This window comes from Ursus arctos, unplaced genomic scaffold (assembly GCF_023065955.2).
Source record: "Ursus arctos isolate Adak ecotype North America unplaced genomic scaffold, UrsArc2.0 scaffold_1, whole genome shotgun sequence".
NCBI lineage: Eukaryota > Metazoa > Chordata > Mammalia > Carnivora > Ursidae > Ursus > Ursus arctos.
Window position 1 is genome coordinate 23960864 of NW_026622763.1, and position 20222 is coordinate 23981085.

The following is a 20222-nucleotide window of genomic DNA, read 5'->3' on the forward strand; positions in this document are numbered from 1 at the left end:
TTATAATTAGACATTCTGACTTAGTCTTTTGAAAAGCAGACAAGTATATATGTATGTTTGTATATCAACATACTATAATTTATCACATTTAAAATATTGAAATTCATAATACAATCTTAAGCAAAAGAACTGATTAGATCAGTCTCAGACTTTGTGTTTAGAAGCTGCAATTTCCTTTTAGCTAACTAATTGTGAAGCAATGTTAAATGAGATTAGCTGAGATAAAAATCTCAATTTATAAACTTTAACCTGCTGTTAGACAGTTATAGTGGGTGAGGAAAATTAAAACATAATTTATAATTCTCATGTTTGTATATTTATCTAGCCCTTTATTAAATCAGACAGAAATTAAATTTATTGACAGGCTTGCTTCATATTTATGGAAATTTATTTCAAGCATTCTTATGCTTGCTCTTGCATTATGCCAAGTACCCTCATTGAGATTCAGTGCTTAAGTTTATTAACATGGTTTTGGCTATATTTAAGAAAAGTAGCACTTTCAAAAGGTGAGAGACTTGAAGATCTAAAAACTAAGTCGGTGTTAGTATCTATCCATGATGGTGTCTGTTTGCAGTTGTTTCAGGCTTGGCGGTTAGAGAGTACACATGACAGATTCTTTTCTTATTTATGAAGAATGTATGATCAGCTGCCTGTATGAGCTTCTCTCCTACTCAGTGCAGAAATCTCTAGAGAACAGCTCTCATTAGTTCAGGTTGTTCGGTACCTCTTACTGACAAAGAGCTCTTTTCATATCACCCCCGATTGCTTTAAATGTCATTCTCTGATCCTGGTTCAGTTGTCTGATGGGGCATAGAAATTGGCTTATGTATCCTTCCAAGATCTTCATATTATGTCCTATCCATGGTGGGGAACTCATCAAAATCATGTAGGTGACTTACTTGCAAATGTAAATCCAGTGCTCGTCCCTGTCACTACTGTCACTCATGCCTAGATTCTAATTCATAAACCTGAAATGGAGCCCAGGTGATTGCCATGGGATTGGCTGAGGAACTAGAATTCGGGAACTGGGGAACATATGAAATGATGACCCAGAAACAATTTTTACTTATTAGCATAGGGACTACATTGTTCAATAGCTGTAAAAGGATTTGATTTAACTAAAATTTCTTTTTCTTTCTTTCTTTCTTTCTTTCTTTCTTTCTTTCTTTCTTTCTTTCTTTCTTCTTTCTTTCCTTTTTCTCTTTTTTGAGAGAGAGAGAGAGAGTGCATGTGGGCAGGGGTGGGGGGTGGAGGGAGAGGGAGAGAATCTTAAGCAGACTCCACACCTCCTGCAGAGCCAGATGTGGGGCTCAATCTCATGACCCTGAGAACATGACCCTGAGATCATGACCTGAGCCGAAATCAAGAATCGACACTTTACCAACTAAGCCACAGAGGCACCCCTAAAATGGTTTATTTCTCAACTAACTTTGTGGGCCTTAATTAAAATGCAATTTTTTATCCAAAATTAGGGACCATTTTATTTTTAAAACCACATCACTGAGAAGATCTGAGAAACTGGAAAAAATTGGGTTAACATTCTGATGGTTGATAATTGCCCTATGACACACTGTAGCAAGGAATAGTTCTCACTTGCCTGAAGTGCTAAAGGGTAAAGTTAAATACTTACCTACAATTTACTAACTATAAGTAATTTTGGTGCATGAATTACATCTGCTTCAGGCTAAGATTAAAAAGATGTGAGAGTATATACAACTCATTGGTGTTCAAAGAAATACAAATTAGGGGTGCTAGGGTGGCTCAGTCAGTGAAGTGTCTGACTTTGGCTCAGGTCATGATCTCGGGGTCCTGGGACTGAGCCCCACGTTGGGCTCTGCACTTAGCGGGGAATCTGTTTCCCCCTCTCCCTCTGCTCATGATGTATCTCTCACTCTCTATGTCAAATAAATGAATAAAATCTTTAAAAAAAAAGGAAATAAATTAATACCTCAAAGAAATACTATTGCACTTCCACCTAATTGACAACAAATAACAGAAACTCTCATACACTATTAGAATATAAACTGGTTCAATTGATTTGGAAAACAATTGACGGTATCTGCTATATTTGAACATACCCACACCTTGTGACCTAGCATTTCCACTCTTAATATATATCCAAGAAGAAAGCACGCATATGTGCTCAAAAATATTTGTGTAATATACACAGCAACCTGCGCATAGAAATAGCCCCAAAAGAAGAAATCCAAATATTCATTGCAAGAAGAAAGGATAGATTGTGCTTCATTCACACAAAGAAATATACATACAAATATATGTATATATACACATACATTAATACACGTAGATAAATAAAAAAATGAAAGCAGCACACCTTATAAGCAACAACATGGATGAATCTCACAAAAGTAATGAGAGAAAAAAGCTCGACACAAAAACATATATACTATTTTTTTTATTTATATAAAATTTAAAAGGCAAAACTAATCTAGGGTTTTAAAAGTCAACAAGACTTATCTTTGGGGGGAAGGGAAGGGATAGTGAGGAAGACCAACAGGGAGCATTGGAGGTCCCAATAATGTTTATTCTTTTTTTTTTTTTAACGATTTTATTTATTTATTTGACAGAGACAGCCAGAAAGAGAGGGAACACAAGTAAGGGGAGTAGGAGGGGAAGAAGCAGGCTCCTAGTGGAGGAGCCTGATGTGGGGCTTGATCCCAGAACGCTGGGATGATGCCCTGAGCTGAAGGCAGACGCTTAACGACTGTGCCACCCAGGCACCCCCCGATAATGTTTATTCTTGACCTGGTTGTAGGTTTACACTGCTGTGTACACCTGGTGATAACTTATTGAACTGTAAACTTGTGATTTTAAACTTTCCTACTTATATTATGATTCAATAAAAAGATTTTTCTAACCTAATGGCAAATAAACTACAATTACAATATTTTAGAAATTCTAGTTAATTTGCTAACTAGGCTAAATAGGTTTTCTCTTTATAGATGCTTCTATTAAAAGGAATTCATGGTCTACTTTTTATGCTTTAAAGAAAATTCTCTACCCTTTAATGTTTTTGATATTTTTTTTCCTAGCATGTCAGATGCACATTATTCAGTGCAGTTGATTGGCCTCATGGCATAAAAGTGGAATCCAAAGAATGTAAAAGAAATGTTTGCTTAAGATAAAATTGTGAAATAAGCAGATATTAGAATTTGCACTTTAATAAATAATTCTAAATTGCATGCTGTTAAGCCATGCCACTTTTTTCCTTCTAAAAAAGGCAGAAATCATTTTAGGCTCAGAACCCTTTCTCTACAGATATTCAAATGGAAGGCTTTTCATTTTCCCCAGTTCACATGCTTCACACTTGACACTATGTTGAAATTCAGGGACAGAGTTGCTCACTATACACCAACTGTGCCAGAGTTGCTTCCCAGTGCCTTTCTTTGAAAATGTTCTGACTATCTCCCACTATTAGGCTTCAGATTTGAAGCATGTAGAAGTTGCTTGACTTATATGTTCAGCTGGATTGTTTTTTGCACCACTATTAGGATTCTAGGGCCCAACCCTTGCATACATAGTCTCTCTCCCTTTCTCTCTCCCTCTCTGTCTCTCTCTCTGTCTTAAAGACTTCCCTATTTACTCAATTTTCACTCCAAGATTCCTGAACACAGGAGAAAGTAACCTTATTTAATAGGAGACTCTGTCATCTATTTAAGCTACCACAAAAGGGGGCGCCTGGTTGGCTCAGTCAGTTAAGCATCAGCCTTTGGCTCAGGTCATGATCTCAGGGTCCTGGGACTGAGCCCCACATCGGGCTCCCTGCTCAGGGGGGAGTCTGCTTCTCCCTCTCCCTCTACCCCTCCCCTTGCTTGTACTCTCTTTCTCACATAAATAAATAAAATCTTTAAAAAAATGAACTACCACATAAGCATTGGATACTTGTAAGTTGGAAAGCAAAATAATTCTTTCAAGTGTTCTCTGTTATTTCAATTTTAGTCATGAGATGTATCATGGAAAAAATTTGGTACCTCTGATGGTGCTATTTCTAAAATGGATGATTCAACCAAAGTTCACATTCTCTGCAGTTGTCTCAGTATCAGGACAACAATGTATAATAAGTCATTGGAGAGCGACCTAATTTCTCTCTCATTCTCTTCTCAGCTCTAACCTACTTTGAATTACAAGCATCTATTCAAAACTTGTATAAACACGTGCAATATTTTCACCAGGGTCACCTCTCTATATACTCCCAAATAATTACTACGCACTCATATTTAAATTTTAAGTCTCTCTTCAACTATAAAAAGAATACTTCATTAGCACTTCCCAATCCAGCAGAAATTTAGTGAAGTATGAAGAAGAATGGTATATGAGAAGGCTTCTTTGGTATGTAATTGTTTGCTTTGGTTCTAAGGATTCTGCCCTGACCTAATAAGCACTGAAAGGAACAGAAAATTTTAGCACTCATTGAAAGAACACTTCCTATCCCACAGTGCTAAAAAATACTTACCCCATAGAGCTTACCACTTTAAGCACCAGAAATGCTTTAAAACCATTTTGAAGGTAATCTTTCTGTAAGATAGATATTCATTTTCTTACATAAAATATATAAATATATATTTTTAAAGATCCTATTTTTAGGTAATCTCTATACCCAACATGGGGCTCAAACTTAACAGCACTGAGATCAAGAGGCACATGCTCCACCAACCGAGCCTGCCAGGCACCCCATAATATACCAGTATTTTTAATGGCTTCTGTAACACTATGATTCTTAATTATTTCTATGAACTTAACTTTGCAGAAGTTTCATAGCTTTCTGCTTTTTGTTTTTTCATTTTCAGCATTGACTAAATTAATGTTACTGAAAAAAAAAAAAAACAACAACTTAATTCCTCCCAAAGAAAACAGAATTAGGGATGTTGGTGGTTGGTTAACACCAAGGTGTGTAGAAAAGGGATTGTCTTCTGATTTCTGACACACAGACATAGACAGAGATACGCAGACACAGAGACGCAGAGACACACACCCCAATCACATTTTTCTTTCCAAATTTTTAACTTGGTTTAATAGTTATTGGAACCGAAATAAAGTAAAAAAAAAAAATGTGGTACACTAAAAAAAGACAAGTTAAAGAAAGCATAAGTGATAGGACACTTTTTGTTGGAGGGCATGGAATGGGGAAGGGATTGAATGTCAAAGATGAGAGTCTAGCCAGATCAACCAGTAAGCATTCAGAAAGAAGAGTTTGAATTTATGGAAAGGAAAGCTGGTAAAACAATATGGTTGGTCTCGTTTTGAACAACAGGAATAATTTAACCATGACAATAAAATGGAAATGGTAGATCCATAATTGATTATTTGCTGAGGAACATGCATCTGTCTAATTATATCCTGGGAGCTGTAGGAAAAGGACAGAAATACGAGAAAGGCCACCAGCTCTCAGGGAGCTGACAACCCAATTGAAAGTTTAAGACAAGAAGAAAAAAGACCAAAACTGATTTGAAAAATATCCACTGTGGCAAGAGCCTACAAATATTACTACCAACAAAATCTTCCTTCTTATGAAACATTCCATCCCCTAAGTTTCAAGCATTTTATTGACCTGAATGGCATGACAATTGAGATGTTCCACATATGATAAGAAGGAGCAATAATGAAAAGTAATCTGTGCTAAGAAAGTAGAGATTACCATGAAATTATATAATAACACTTTATATTCACAATATAAAAATTGTTATAACCTCTGTAGGGTAATTACACTAAGAATTGCATAGTAGCACTAAACACAATCATGTAATCTAAAGGACAACGATGGATATATAATTACGGAGTATTCATATGGTAATTAGGTGAATAGTAACCAGAGAATAAGTGAATGGCTATTTTCTGCAACAGAAATAAAATAATTTTCAAGGATGCCATCATTGCATTCTGTCTTTCTCTCTTTCTCTATCTTTCCTTTTCAAGCAACCAGAAATATAAGGAAATACTCCCTTTAATCTTTTTTAGAGAATCTTAATAGACTCCATAAAAATATGGGTTGTATGGGTATATATACAGGTTTATGAATATTCATGGAGAGCCAGATGTCTATAAAATCTCTTGCTGCATTTAACTTCTTTCCCAAATATTTCTTTCTATTGAAAAGTAATTGCCAAGACTATTTAGCTATTAACTCATATTTGCAACTGGGCTATTCACATTGTAATAGTTAGTGAAGTGTGAAATTTATTTAAAGAGAATGAAACCAAACTAAAATAATACCACCTAAGCAGGAGCTGAAGATATTCAGTAAGAATAATGCAGAAACTGGAGAGTCTTTAACGGGTAATACAGATGGTCATACAGGGGAGACTAAATTATACAATTGCATGTATATACACCAATTGTTTTAATTCACTAAATTTTGACCTGGTTTAAAAAAAATAAGTTAGGCGAATTCATTTTAAGATTCATGATTTAAGTAAGCATTTGTTCATTTAGGACTACACACAAGCACAATAACCAACCAGAAGTAGGATTGTATCACTTTCACAACGAAGACGAGGTAGAATTACCAACAGTGCGTGCCCCCGGCGTTCTATAACTGAGCTCCAGTCTCAGTGCGATTCATATCCCGCCTTCACTGATAGTTAATTGTGTCCCAGGAGCAGTGGGTTCTATGAATTTTGCTAATATCCTCCCTACAGGGAGGTTTATGGCAGCTTCCATGTAGGTATAAAATGTGGAAGACAGCCAACGATGGTGTTTTATAAACTTGTGAATGAATACTCATGCTAAGGTGACATAATATGGAAAAGAAAGAAACAAAATCATTGGCTAGAATATGAAGGATTTGGAGGTTAAATTCAGTTCTTACTGTGGCTAACAATGTGACCTTATCTGAGTTACTTGACTAATTTACCCAATATACCCATCAATCATCTTTGAACAGAGGCGGTATTACTAAACATGCCTAAGATTATCTCACGAGTCCTTCCTCTCCCCGACCTATCCTCAGTAATGCCCTTTATATCATCAAGGCCAACGAAGGCCTGTTTTAAGTAAAATGATGGAAATGATGGTGGTGATGATGATGATAAGTACTCAATTTTAGCTGCCTTCTTCATGTCGGGCTCATTTGTTGGTTATAGTCTCATGCATTATATGGCATTATTCTTATAGGCGAGTAAACTGAGGCACAAGGAGGCTCAGCACCTTGCCAAGGATAACACAGCAGTAAGTGGGAGAACGGAAATTCAAACTCAAATAAGCTTAACCCTACAGAATAAACTTATTTTTCTTATTTAATAGTCATACATTTGCTCAAAAAAAAAAAAAAAAAAAAGATGCCCAAACAAAACAAAACAAAACAAACCTGTAAAAGTAATTTTAAACATCTTTGGTGTTCCCTTTCCTTTATGTGTATCTAAAACTGAATGTGCCCACATCTACAGAGGTATCTGAGGGTCTTCTCACCAGCCAGAACGTTAAAGGGCCCTGTAGCTTAAGAGCAGCAGGCCTAGAGAGCTTACTTGATGCCACCACTGTCTGCAATACCAGAGCTCAGGAACTCAAGGCAGCCTCCCACACCCCACATCTCATCCACACGTTCACATTTCCCAGGTCATTCGCAGCCTCCCATCCCAAACCAAGTGGGATATTTGCCTCTCTAGCCACTGATAATTGGTTTACAGCCCTGGATTCTCTTATTCGAAGGAAACTTCTAACTATCCATGGCGATTTCTTCATTATCAAGCACTATCAACTCTGGGTCCTTCCACACAAATAAGAAACCAAAACAACAGCCAAGAAATCACAAAGTGAGGTACGTCTGGAGAGTTACCATTTACTGACATCTAATTTAGGATGAAAAATTTAGAAGGATTCCGGAAAAGTTCTAAGATTCTTAAATAGGTTGACAGGAGTGATTGTGGCCTTTCCTTCCCTGGAGTCAGTTTTTCGTCTTGCATGGTTTAGGAGGTAGAAGAGATAAAGTAACTTGTTTAAATTTGCTTAGAATTTTATGATTGTTGTCTTTGAAGGCTTGTATAAGGAAATGGGAAAACAGATTTAAGAAATATTAAAATTATTCTTTTTTACAGTCCTCGAATGTTTTACACAAGCCAAGATATTTTAATAATTAAACTTATTGCATAGTCCTAAATATATCTTCCAATTTCAGAGCTGAGTTTAATAAAGAAGGCAAACATTGAATCCAGGTATGCCAATTAAATATTCACTAGGGAAAAAATGTGTGCAAAACTCTGATTAGAGCTGATAAATTTTCATCAGGAAAGCGTGTCTAAGAAAATTAGCATTTTCTAATTTATCACTAAAAATAGAAATATATCCCAAATATTTCTACAGAGAACACTGAAAAATTTAAAAGAATGAAATCCATTCTGAGCGAACAGTGTTATCTCTGAGTATCCAGGTAAAAGGAAAATGTAAAGTTGAAAAAGCCAAGTTATCAAAACGTTGATTTAAGTGCGACACGTGGGGTGAGATTTTGAAAGTACCAGCATTAAATCTCTGACAGATTGCCATTTCAAAATGTGTATTAACAATAAAAGCATCAATCATTTTAGTAATAGTCAGGAATTAACTCATAAAACTATCATGGCAATATTTTTTCAAATATCAGAGAAGCCTATATAACTTTTGTTTATAAATCAGGCTCTGGGTTGAGTGTTCCTCTATTTTTAAAGCAATCTAGCAATAAAAGGTTTTAGCAAGTAATTATTTCTGGGTTGAGTGTTCTTCTATTTTTAAAATAGCTATAAAAGGTTTTAGCAAGTAACTATTTATAAAGTGGTAGAGAGTCACTTGAGACTTGAAAGCGAGCTGACTTGCAGATGACAGCTAAATATGGTTTTGTAAGATGAGGCTGACTGAAAACCAAGTAAGTGAATAAGCAGAAGATGGTTTAAAAGACAATGAGAATGAAGCAGGTTCATACAAGGTGGCACCTTTCTGACCATAAACAAGTCATCTGCCATATTTAGTACCTAATTTCTTGGTCAGGGCATGGAGTATGTATTAGGTTTCAATTAAGATCAACCTACTAAAATTTGTCAACATCTACAGTGTTAATACTATCCGTTGGGTTAACATTGCTCGTGCCCTCAGAGTGCCCATACTTTGATAGACCTAAAGGCTAACATGGTTGAAATAAAAAATCAAGATCAATAAAAAATTTTAGCTAATCAGAACATGGAAATATTTATTTATTTATTTATTTATTTATTTATTTATTTTTAAAGATTTTATTTATTTGTTTGAGAGAGAGAGAGAGAGCACAAGCAGGCGGAGTGGCAGGCAGAGGTAGAAGCAAGCTCCCTGCTGAGCAGGGAGTCTGATGTGGGGCTCGATCCCAGGACTCTGGGATCATGACCTGAGCCAAAGGCAGACACTAAACTGACTGAGCCACCCAGGCACCCCAGAATTTTTTTTTTTTAAAGACAATTGGGAGCACACAGTAATAACTAATTTTAAAAAACTGGAACAAGTCTTATGGAGAGATGGGAGGTGAAGAATGTTGGATAGGAGGTAATCATGGAAAAGATCCTCTCAGATGGAGGGGCCATTAACGAAGTTATTGTCTTCATGTTGCAGCCTAACTAGAGGGCACGGATTGTCCCGTATCATCATACTGGGAGAAGATGAGGCCATCCTAGAAAAACACATGTAGTTCCCTGGTGTATAATTCTCTCTCTTCTGCCTTTCATTCTTCTATCCTTATTTCCTTCCTTCTTCTAATCTACTCACTTCAAATGTAAATGTCAAAGTAAGGATTTCTGATATACTTAAATGTGCCCTCCTTCCTAGTTTTCCATTATTATGTTACTTTGCAGAATGCATAACATATATGTATCTTTCTATATTAATATATTGATCAGCACAGATATATATAGAGAGAGGTTTCTACACTAGTGTGATGGCAAGAAGAAAAATAATGGATTATATAGAATTTATTACTATTTAATCAGAGTTCACTAAAACACTGAGAAAGTCACCTTGAAAATGTCACCTGGAGGAAGTAATACGTAGTATGCTCTAAAAGATTTTCACTGGTCAAATATACAAGTTTCCTTTAGGTCAAATATGCAGGAATTAAACAGATTATTGATGTATAATAACCAACTTTCCACTTTACTAAGACTTATAATAATTCCAAGATTATAGAGAATCACTTGAATTTTATTAGTAGCATTTAAATTTTAACATGATTGGAAGTATGCATTGAATTGTTGTAATTAGTCAGTAAAGTAATTTAATCCAAGATCCTTTTCATTTAGAAAGATTATTGTTCTTGGAAAACATCCTTAAGGCGGTGAGAAAGTCATTACTCTTTTATGCACACAGTGTACTAAACGATACCGTAGCAAGAAACTTTTGATATAGTAACTAATGTGTTTTCTTTCCAAAACACTGGCTCTTCTCTCCATCCAGACAGTAGGTAGGTTCTTAATTCACCGTGCTTTTTTTCATCATCTCATTTTTCATCACCTGTCATCTAACATGTTTGTGTATTATTTCTTAATACTAAAGTGTACCATGAAAGCACTTTTCTGATTATTCATGACGAAATCCCAAGCTTCAGTGGTTGGCATGCATTCAAAGTTCTTTTATTATTTGTTGAATTAATGAATAGCCATTGGAAAGCAGGGCACTTCAGAAGACAGAGAACAAGAGCTTATGTTTTAATTTTAAAACTTCAAAGGCAGTTATAAATATATGTAAATATGGAATCAGTCGACCACTCCTAAAACTAACTGAAGTTTGCCAGGATATGTCTGTGTGTGTTCAGATGGGGGAGGAAGGTGGGAGATGACAGAGGACAATCAGATGGAAAGCAGAGATAGACGTCATCAAGTCCCAGTCAACGGGCCCTTAGAAATTTAGTCCTTGCATTAAACATAGACTCAGCTGCTGCATCAAAAAACCAACCAGCAGACACTCCAGGCTGCCACGTGAATGAAGGATGTGACCTGCAAAATTCTCAGACATGGGGGATTCTACAGAATTAGACTAGACTTTTCAGCTTCTAATAGGTTTCTACTTTGTAATCATAGTCTAATCTGCGTGGGGAAGTATACCTATGCAAGAAATTATTTTCTTCAGTGGTTTGATCTACTTACTTTCATGTGACTCAATATATAATTTCATTCTAAATTTATGGGTCATTTCAGAAATTATTTTTAAAAACCAGCTCAGACCATATTCATAAATGCCATAAAAATAATAAATCTTTTTTATATAGTGGCTTGCTTATCTGAGCGAATTGGAATAAATCTATTTTTATTATCCAAATTATATATTACCTAAATATATATGTAATCTTTAAATATATAACATATTTTAATTACCTATTATCAATTATAGGCACTCAAAATACCTACTAAAATGACAAATTTCTGAAAAAAGCATTTGATTTAAAAATTTACAGAGGACTTTTCTTATAAATTATTTCCCTTGAAACTTCTAACTCTGAGAAGCAGATGAAGTTTTAACTATTATCATTATTTATTTTACAAATTATGTGCCACCTATGATGATGAAAATAATTTGAAATCCAAAGTTGTAGAATACTATTTGTTAGTCCATGATTTTCTACTTTACATAGCTTTAAATGATCTAAAAAATGTTTTTATTCCATATCATCACCTCTAAAACTCAGTATTTCTTCCTTACATCTGGATTCCAGCATGACAGATTCCAGAAGAGTGAACCTAGGGAGTATGTTCAGTGAAGATACAGAAACCCACTGAAACTATGTTACATTTTACGTATTTGTTTTATTTGGGCAAGAGATTCTTAAAAGGATTAGCAGCCCATACTACCTTCCAGTGTAAGAAGAAATCGGGAGTTAAAAAATTCTAGCTTATTCTAGTTATTCGTGGTCTGAAACATACCATGGAAGGGACATGAGTTCTTGGACTCTGACAATAATTGACAGAGTTAAAGAAGTATCATTCATTACAAGGTCATACACCAATCTGTTTGTTTCTGCCACTATGTTGATTTATATTTATTGATTTATTTATTTTTATATCAATTTTTATCAGTTGATTTTCAAAGAAAGCTTGCCCTCAGATTATCACAACACAGATTTTTCATTCTCAAGTGTAATAAATAAAGTGAAAATTATTTCATCAAATTGAAAATTAAATCATATAGTTACCATGGATTTAGTCATGGATCTTCAAGTGCTAATGCAAATCTAAAAATTCGAATACAGATATCCGATCTTTGGATTCATCTTCTAGTACTACTTTGAACCAAATGACTTTCTATTTCTCAAAGTGTCTTATACTTAAGATGTGTCTTATTCTCTGGTGGCAACTCTCAATAAATGTGTTTTTTTTCCTCTTACTAATTGATTTTCATATAATTAAACACTTCTACAGCGAAAAATTATTGGCTATCTCCTTTCTATTTAACTTTTGCTCTTTTGAGTGTTATGACATCTGTTGGAAAACAATGGATTTTAAAATATATTCACTTATTGAAATAAACTTACAATCAAATTTTTGCATTCATGAGAATAAAACTGAGCAAATAAATACTATTATTAATGCATTATTTTGATTTAAGCAAAGATCTGCTCTTCTTCATCTGATGGGTTATATAATCATAGGGTAAATTATAAATCTTCCTATCTTTCTTTGGCCCTTTGCACTCAGGGACTAAGGTTTAGGGATTTTTTTTTTTCTTTTTTTGAGAACCATTGATTGCATCCTGATTCTCTTGCCCTTTTTATCAATAATCGGGATGAATACAATTTTTCCTAGTATAATATTTACTATCAAAAGTGTTCTATCTATTGCATAAAAGAGAGTAATAACACCAGTTTGTAGTGGCAAAATCTTTAATAATGAAAAACATGAAGATTATCATATTGACTATAAGATAGGAATCTTATTTTGTTTTTTCTATTTAAAAGATTTAAAGATTCCTGACTCATGACATTTTTTTCAAAATATGTCAGTTGACATTCCAAATCTGATGTAAAGAATGTGTTTTAAAATTACTCTTAAATTTACATTTAAATTAATTGTTTTAAAAGTGATGTTAGCAGAAGCATTTAAATAGAAACAATTTGCTACTTGAGGTAAGCCTCAAGTAAATATTTTGTTCAATCTGTGTCTCTATCTGTGCATGATTTGTGTAATATATTATTTTCAAATACACAATTCTATTTGCAGATAATTATTTATGAATCCATTCAGTTGACTTAACACCAAGTAAAACAGAATCACAATCATGGATGGCTTCTATTCATGCAAAGCCTGCCTTCCTCCTTACCTTCCTTCCTCCCTCCCTCCCTCCCTTCCTTCTTTCCTTTCTCCCTCCCTCCCTTCCTTGCTTCCTTGCTTCCTTGTTTCCTTCCTTCCTTCCTTCCTTCCTTCCTTCCTTCCTTCCTTCCTTCCTTCCTTCCTTCCCAACTGGGCATGTTCAGTTTATTTCAATACAAATCCCTCTTCAGACAGTTAGTAACCATTTCTTGTGTGACAAGTTATTTTCAACCTTTAAATAAGCAGTTTTAAGGCTTTCATTATTTTTTCATGTTATTTGTATACTCATTCTTCCTTAAGTTGGAAAAAGAAGGGTAAATACTTATCGGTAGCCCTAATGTTGCATGAAAGTAGAAGACTAAACCATCTAAACTTGGCATGATACTTAATGAAGCACTGTTTCAAGAGTCTTGTGAGACTAGAGTTGTCTCAAAATCTAATGAAGCTGGCACGGAAAACAGCTACTGTTATGATGCCAGAAAAATTAACTAAGCATTTTTAAAGATTTTTTCCAATAGTAGTTACTGAAATTATTAAACGTAATTATTAATATTCCAAGTGTAAGTTACATGACATAGAGATAAAAGCTTATCTTTTATAAAATTAACTTTATAAACACGTTGCTGGAATTTGAAACAAATACATAAAAAGTAACAGTATGCTCCTAAATAGTATGGAATGAAGTCCATTTCTGAACTTTGATCCTTTTTGACAATATAAGTCTAAATTGCAGCTTTGTCTGCCTTTTCATCTGTAAAGATATGCCACTGGTTTTTAATTATCCAAAATTATGGAGACAGGTATCTTCAAAGAGCCTTTATACTGATACATCCCCAGTGCCTAGAATAATAATAACCCACAATGTTCATATATATATATCAGTTGAATAAATTAATTTTAATAATCAGAATATGTACTTTGACTCACATGTAACATATTCTCTGCTTGGAAAAAGTTGCCTCAGTTTCCAATAAATTCTTTTTATAGGAGTACATTTCCCCTGAATCTTTTACTATTTTTACATTTCCAAATGATAGCATAACATTATAGTAAAAATCCATTTTTAATAATTCTAGATTTATACTAGATCAAAATTTCCTTCAATAATATTTCTATAATTCTGACAATTTCCTCTAAACTCCCCAGAGTAAGATAATAAAATTAATCCATTAGCTTACCCTTAGCCTACCGTTCTCCATTGTAGTCACGTGAGAAAAGAAATGTATTTATTTTTCTTTATACACATTAATTCAAACCTAATTCTATTTTTACCCTATTTTTTTCTCCAAACTGAAAATACAACCACAAAGTTTCTCATGGAATGTAGGTCTTCATGAGTTGCTGAGTAAAGGTGGTCCAGAACTGTTTCAAGTGGTATCTTGTCAGAGCACAGACAAAAACTTGGCCTAGCTGGCTGGAAACAAGACCCTTCTACTTTGTTTACATTCACTCACATACTTAATACTTTCTCCTAAATCCAAGCACTGAGTTAAGCCTCCCCCGAAAACTGATGAGGTATGCAAAACATCATGGCCTGTTTCATATTCTGGGGTGGGGGGGACATCAAGAACACAAGTGATGATGAAAACACAGTGTGAAAATGCCAAAGGGAAGTGCTGAATGTCCTAAGGCAAAGGCAGCTTCAGAAGACAAAGTGGGAGGATTTGAGAGGGTTGAGAGACATTGAGGAGCCCACGTGTGAAGATGAAGAGGTATGAACAATTTAAAGAGGCACATTTTAGAGACCATCAACAGGTTTCCATGGCTGGAAAAAAAGATACACAGTGGATGTGTTGTAGTAATCCAGGCAAGAAGCCTGAATAAAAGCAGTGCTTGTCTTCTCACCAAGAGAAAAAGAGGTGGAGGACCCTCAATAGCCAGGGCTCCAAATTACTTTGTTACATTAGGTGGGAATGCTCTAAGAATCTTGAATACGTGCACATTTAGGAAATAGCTAGTTCTGATCATTTCACTTTTTAACTCATGATCCTTTCTTGGGGTTCTAGGCTCAGTTCTAATTGGCCTTTATCCTAACAGGGACAACGGAAAACATGTTGTTCTATTTTCCTGGTCATTATTAAAATCCTTTGGTCTTCTCTGCGTGGGTCTGCCATAGGCTTGATCAAGAGTAAAATTCTTATTAACACTTCCTTTCAATGGAATAGAAACTGGAAACCATCAGGTTGAACCAGTGCATGACCTGAGCTTTGAGTATTCCCATAGTGAGCCTAAAAAGGTGCAGCAGAATGGGCAGGATATCAAATGACAGGAAAATACACCAGGAGAAGCTACATTTGGAGTCAGATGCACAAGACTATAAATTGTGGCTCCTATGTTCTCTAATGGTACAGATTAGGGAGAATGTCTTAATCTCACTTTTGGCAATTGTAAAATTGGATTAATAATACTTCACAGGATTGTGTGATCATTTGGTAAAACATTATATGTTCATAGGCCGGTGATGGGTAGTAAGGAGGACACATATTGCATGGTGCACTGGGTGTTATACGCAAATAATGAATCATGGAACATTGCATCAAAAACTGGGGATGTACTATATGGTGACTAATATAACAAAATAAAAATTATTATAAAAAAATTATATGTTCAGATAAAATAAAGTTTAATAGCATTATTTTTCTGATACTGTACATTTTTAGTGATTTGTTATTTCCCTTGCCAACCTCCCCCTACGAAAATCAAATAAAAATTTGTAAAATAAACTTCAAAAGGCTTTCCCTTCTGGGCTTTTGCAAATTCTGTTCCACTCACTGCTTCTCTTCATTTAGTTAGCTGCTTCTTTCTTTTGGACTCAGCTTACATGTCACTTCCTTCAAGAAATCTTTCCTATAGGCTGAATTCTCTTTCTGTGTTTCTGTGCTAGCCACTGTATTTCATTAAACTGCCCTTAATATAACCTGTATCTTTTTTTCAGAATCACACATTAGATTGCAAGCCCTTTGAGGGCAGGAAATATCTCTGACATGGTTGTTTTCTCAATGCCTAATAGGGACAGGCCCATTGTAAATACCAAATTTGTTTACTGACCAATTGACTAATGAAACAAAATTGCTCTGCAAAGTAAAAATAATCCAATCATGTCATCACATATGGTAGACACTCATCTATACTTCATAACTTTTATAATTACTTGATAGACTGTGGTTCTAATACCAGTTATAATAGATGAAATGTTTGGATTACTGTCAGGTATGCCTAATTTTATATTGAGATATTATTTCATGTCCGTACTTATTGTAACCAGTGGGAATAAACCATACAGGTGTATTTCTAATAAACTAAGTTCTAATTGAAATTATAATGGCTCCCCAAGCAGATTACTAGAGAACTTTAAAAATATCAATGAGAGGACAAACAGACTGCTGTTTGATTTAAACACCAGGCTCTTAGACAAAGATTGAGTTGGTTCTCACTGGCTCAGTTGCCCCAATGTCATTAAGTACTAATAACCTTAGATATTATTGACCTCATATTTAATATCCAGATTCAAATGTGAAATGCCATGTTTATTATTACTTTTATTTATACTAGAAATCCTTGCTCCAGATCTGCACAAAATGGAGCTATATTTATTCTTACACAACTTACTTAAAGAATACGCAATTTTACTTTGCCATTATTTATCTCTGTCTCTCCTCCCTGGGTGCTTCTGTTAAAATTAATTTTCATTTAGACCTCAGGACTTTATATTGCCATTAGAATCGTGAAATGTTTTTACTCAGCACAACTAAGAACTGATGTTTTACCTCCCACGAATGGACCTTTAATTAGGCACTGTAATGAACCATTCTGTCATTCGTCATTTATGGAAAGAAGACTTTGTATATGCAGGATACAATTTTGACAGAACACCAGGTCCACTGAACCTTGCCGACTCACATATAATAGATCTTAAATTTATTATGCTTTTGTCAGTTGCTGGATTTATCATTTTAATGACACTGTCCACAGACTTATTTTGCTGCCAAAGAACAGCATCACCATACTGCATGAATGTCTGCTGACATCTTGATCAACAACTCCTGAGGTCCAATTCTGACTGTAATATTACTACCTCGGGACCTTGAGCAAGTTTTTTAACCTCTGTCTAAGGATTAATTGGTTAATTTTAATAAGTGCTTTGCAGTAAAAGGTAGGAAGTGCTATGACTGCTAACAGTGATAATAAAATGATAATGCAGCCTTTTATAATGCATCAGGCTACCTCAGACTGTGATTCTATTAAGTTGCCAATTAAAATATATGCTAACTGAATTTATTCTTTTTAAGAAACCAAATCGCTATAATGATGGCCACAAAGTATTTTTTTAACTTAGATCAAAAAGAATAAAAAATGGCAATGCTTCAACTTGAAAAAAAAAATTTTAAGTTAAAAAAAAAAAAAAGAAGATCAACATTCTATGATGATGGACCAATTGGGAACAGAGAAAAGCTGCACAGAAAAATACCAGATGGCTGTGCACTGATTAAATGTAGCTCCTGTACATTAAGTTGATTGTTCTTTTATTAACTTGTCTCTAAACTGCTTTCATTTATTTATCTATGATTATTTATTTATTTGACAAATGCCATTGTTGGGTGTAATCTCAAAGAGGTCATCCCAGAAAAATAGGAGGAATGCACACAATTAAAAATAATAGCAGATAAAAGTGAATAGAAACAGACAGAGGTAAAGAAGCAGTGACTTGAAAATTCAAAAGAGAAAAGATTCATTCAAACTGAGGGCAGATGTGAACAACTTCAAAAAGGAAACGGTCTTTAAACCGGACATGGACTGATAGTTAGGATTTGGCATGGAGAGACGAAGGTAAGGAAGAATCCAAAGGAAGTGCATTCCAGAGGAAGAGAATAACAGGAGAAAGTTGCAATGCCAGGGAAATGGACATGTGGAGAAGCATGGTAAGTGTGGTTTTACTAGAATAAGGGAGAAAGTAGGCTGGATAGTAAGGAGGGTCTGCATTATGCAGGGGAGTAGCTGGTGCTGTCCCTGATTTGCTTGGAAATCTTTCAGGGTTGTGAGAATATTGGAGCCAAAAAGAAAAAGCCCATGAGTTAGTAGGTGGAAGTTGTGCTGGAATATTCTGCTGTGTTGAAAGGAGGGAGAGGGAGGAGAGAGCCATGAGGATGTAAGCAAGGTGTGTAAGCAAGGTGTGACATCTGCATATGACCGGATTGTATTTGCTAGATAAACTCTGCGGGTCTGTGGCACATATCGTTTAAGAGTTAACTTAGGAAAGAAATATGAAAAGAGCATTGGCTGAGGGTAGTGGCATTTCTATATGCCAAGAAGCTGGCTTACATGGGCAGAATATACACTTAAAAACAGGAAACACCAATTTGAAGCCAAATTTGTCTCTGCTGCAGCAGAAGAGGCCCCCTGCTGTAACATCAGAGGGAAAATATTTAATATTGTTCCCGATTCTCCAATTAAGTCAGTACACATTGCTTGATTCGATGCTGCTTCATGTCCTTCCTGCAGTGACCAGAGAATTAGGCTACTCTCTGTGAGGACCTCCATGATATCAAACCACCCGAGGGCCAGAATGTTGAGTAACTTTTAAAGGTGTGGGGTCTGGAGTTGGATCCCCCAAGGAGGAACCCTGACTCTCCCATGTGCTAACTGTGTGATCTTCAGGGGGCTCTTCGTGCCTCCTCAGCAGCCTCCTCTGTCAAATGAGAATAAAAGCAACACCTACTTCATTAGTGGGATTAAATGGATTAATAGAATTAAGGCAAAAAAAGAAATAACCACAAGAGTGCCTGAATTTGGAAAGATCTCAGTAAATGTGACTGAGACAGAAAACCATTCTTTTTTATTATGAATACAACACACAGCTGTAGCTACTCTTCTGAGAATAGGTACAGAGGGTGCAGAGAGAAAGCATGGAGATCAGTTAGTAATAACGCAGGTAAAAAATGCTGGAAATTTCAATGAAGGTAGTGGGGATGGAGCTGGTAAGAAGCGTTCAGATTCTGGGTATATTTTAAAGAAAAAAGTGAGAAAGGAGTTGGGGTATAAAAAAAGAGAACAGTCAAGAATGAATCCAAAATAGGTGAATGGGGATTAAGGAGTACACTTGTGGTGGTGAGCCCTGGGTGATGTATGGGATTGTTGAGTCACTGTATTGTACAGCTGAAACTAATATAACACTGTCTGTAACTATACTGGAATTAAAATAAAAAATAGATATAAAATGTTTAAAAATAATAAAATGGGTTAGATTAAAAAAAAAAAAAAAAAGGAAGAATCCAAGATACTTGGTCCTGAGTGATGAGTGTTTCCTTTTACAGACACAGGGTAAACCGTGGTAGAAGCAATTTTGGGTGAGAAAATCAGGTTAATTTAGAGCCAACTCAACTGTCAAATAGACACTTAGGTATAAAAATCTGGAATTCAGGAGAGAGTTCAGCTAGAGATATATATTAAGACTCATTTGTATTTGGATGATATTAAAAGTCATGCAATTAGTTGAAATCATCTAGGCAGTAGGTCTCAATCTCAGTCATATATGTGAAATGTGGAAAACTTTAAATAGTACTGCAGCCTAACAGAATCAGAATCTTTGGGGGTGATGTTTGGGAAACTGTATCTTACAAAACTGTTTATAAAACTGTTTATTCTTATGTTCCGATTTATATGGAAATCACAGGCTCGTGGAGTGAGTGGTTTTGAGAAAAAAAAAAAAAAAAGAGATACGAGTACAGTCACGAGCCACTCCAATATTTAAAGGTCAGGAAGATAAGGAGGAACCAGCAAAAGACAATGAAAAGACAGCCAGTGAAATGGGAATGAAAACAAGAGAGTGGTAAAGACAAATGAAGGTGTTTTAAGGGGGGAGTGATTAACTGCAGACTGTGGGATAAAATAAGAATTGATAATTGGCCACTGTATATGAGAACATGGAAGACAATCAAATAAATTAACTTGACTTTGATGAAAGATATTTCAGCAAAA

At 35.2% G+C, this 20222-nt stretch overlaps 1 protein-coding gene across 1 annotated transcript in view; it reads right to left on the minus strand.

The window, feature by feature from the left end:
• The window catches only part of LRP1B (LDL receptor related protein 1B), a 1450575-nt gene that overhangs the window by 41320 nt on the left and 1389033 nt on the right, over positions 1-20222 (minus strand). The gene's annotated exons all lie outside the window — the stretch shown is intronic.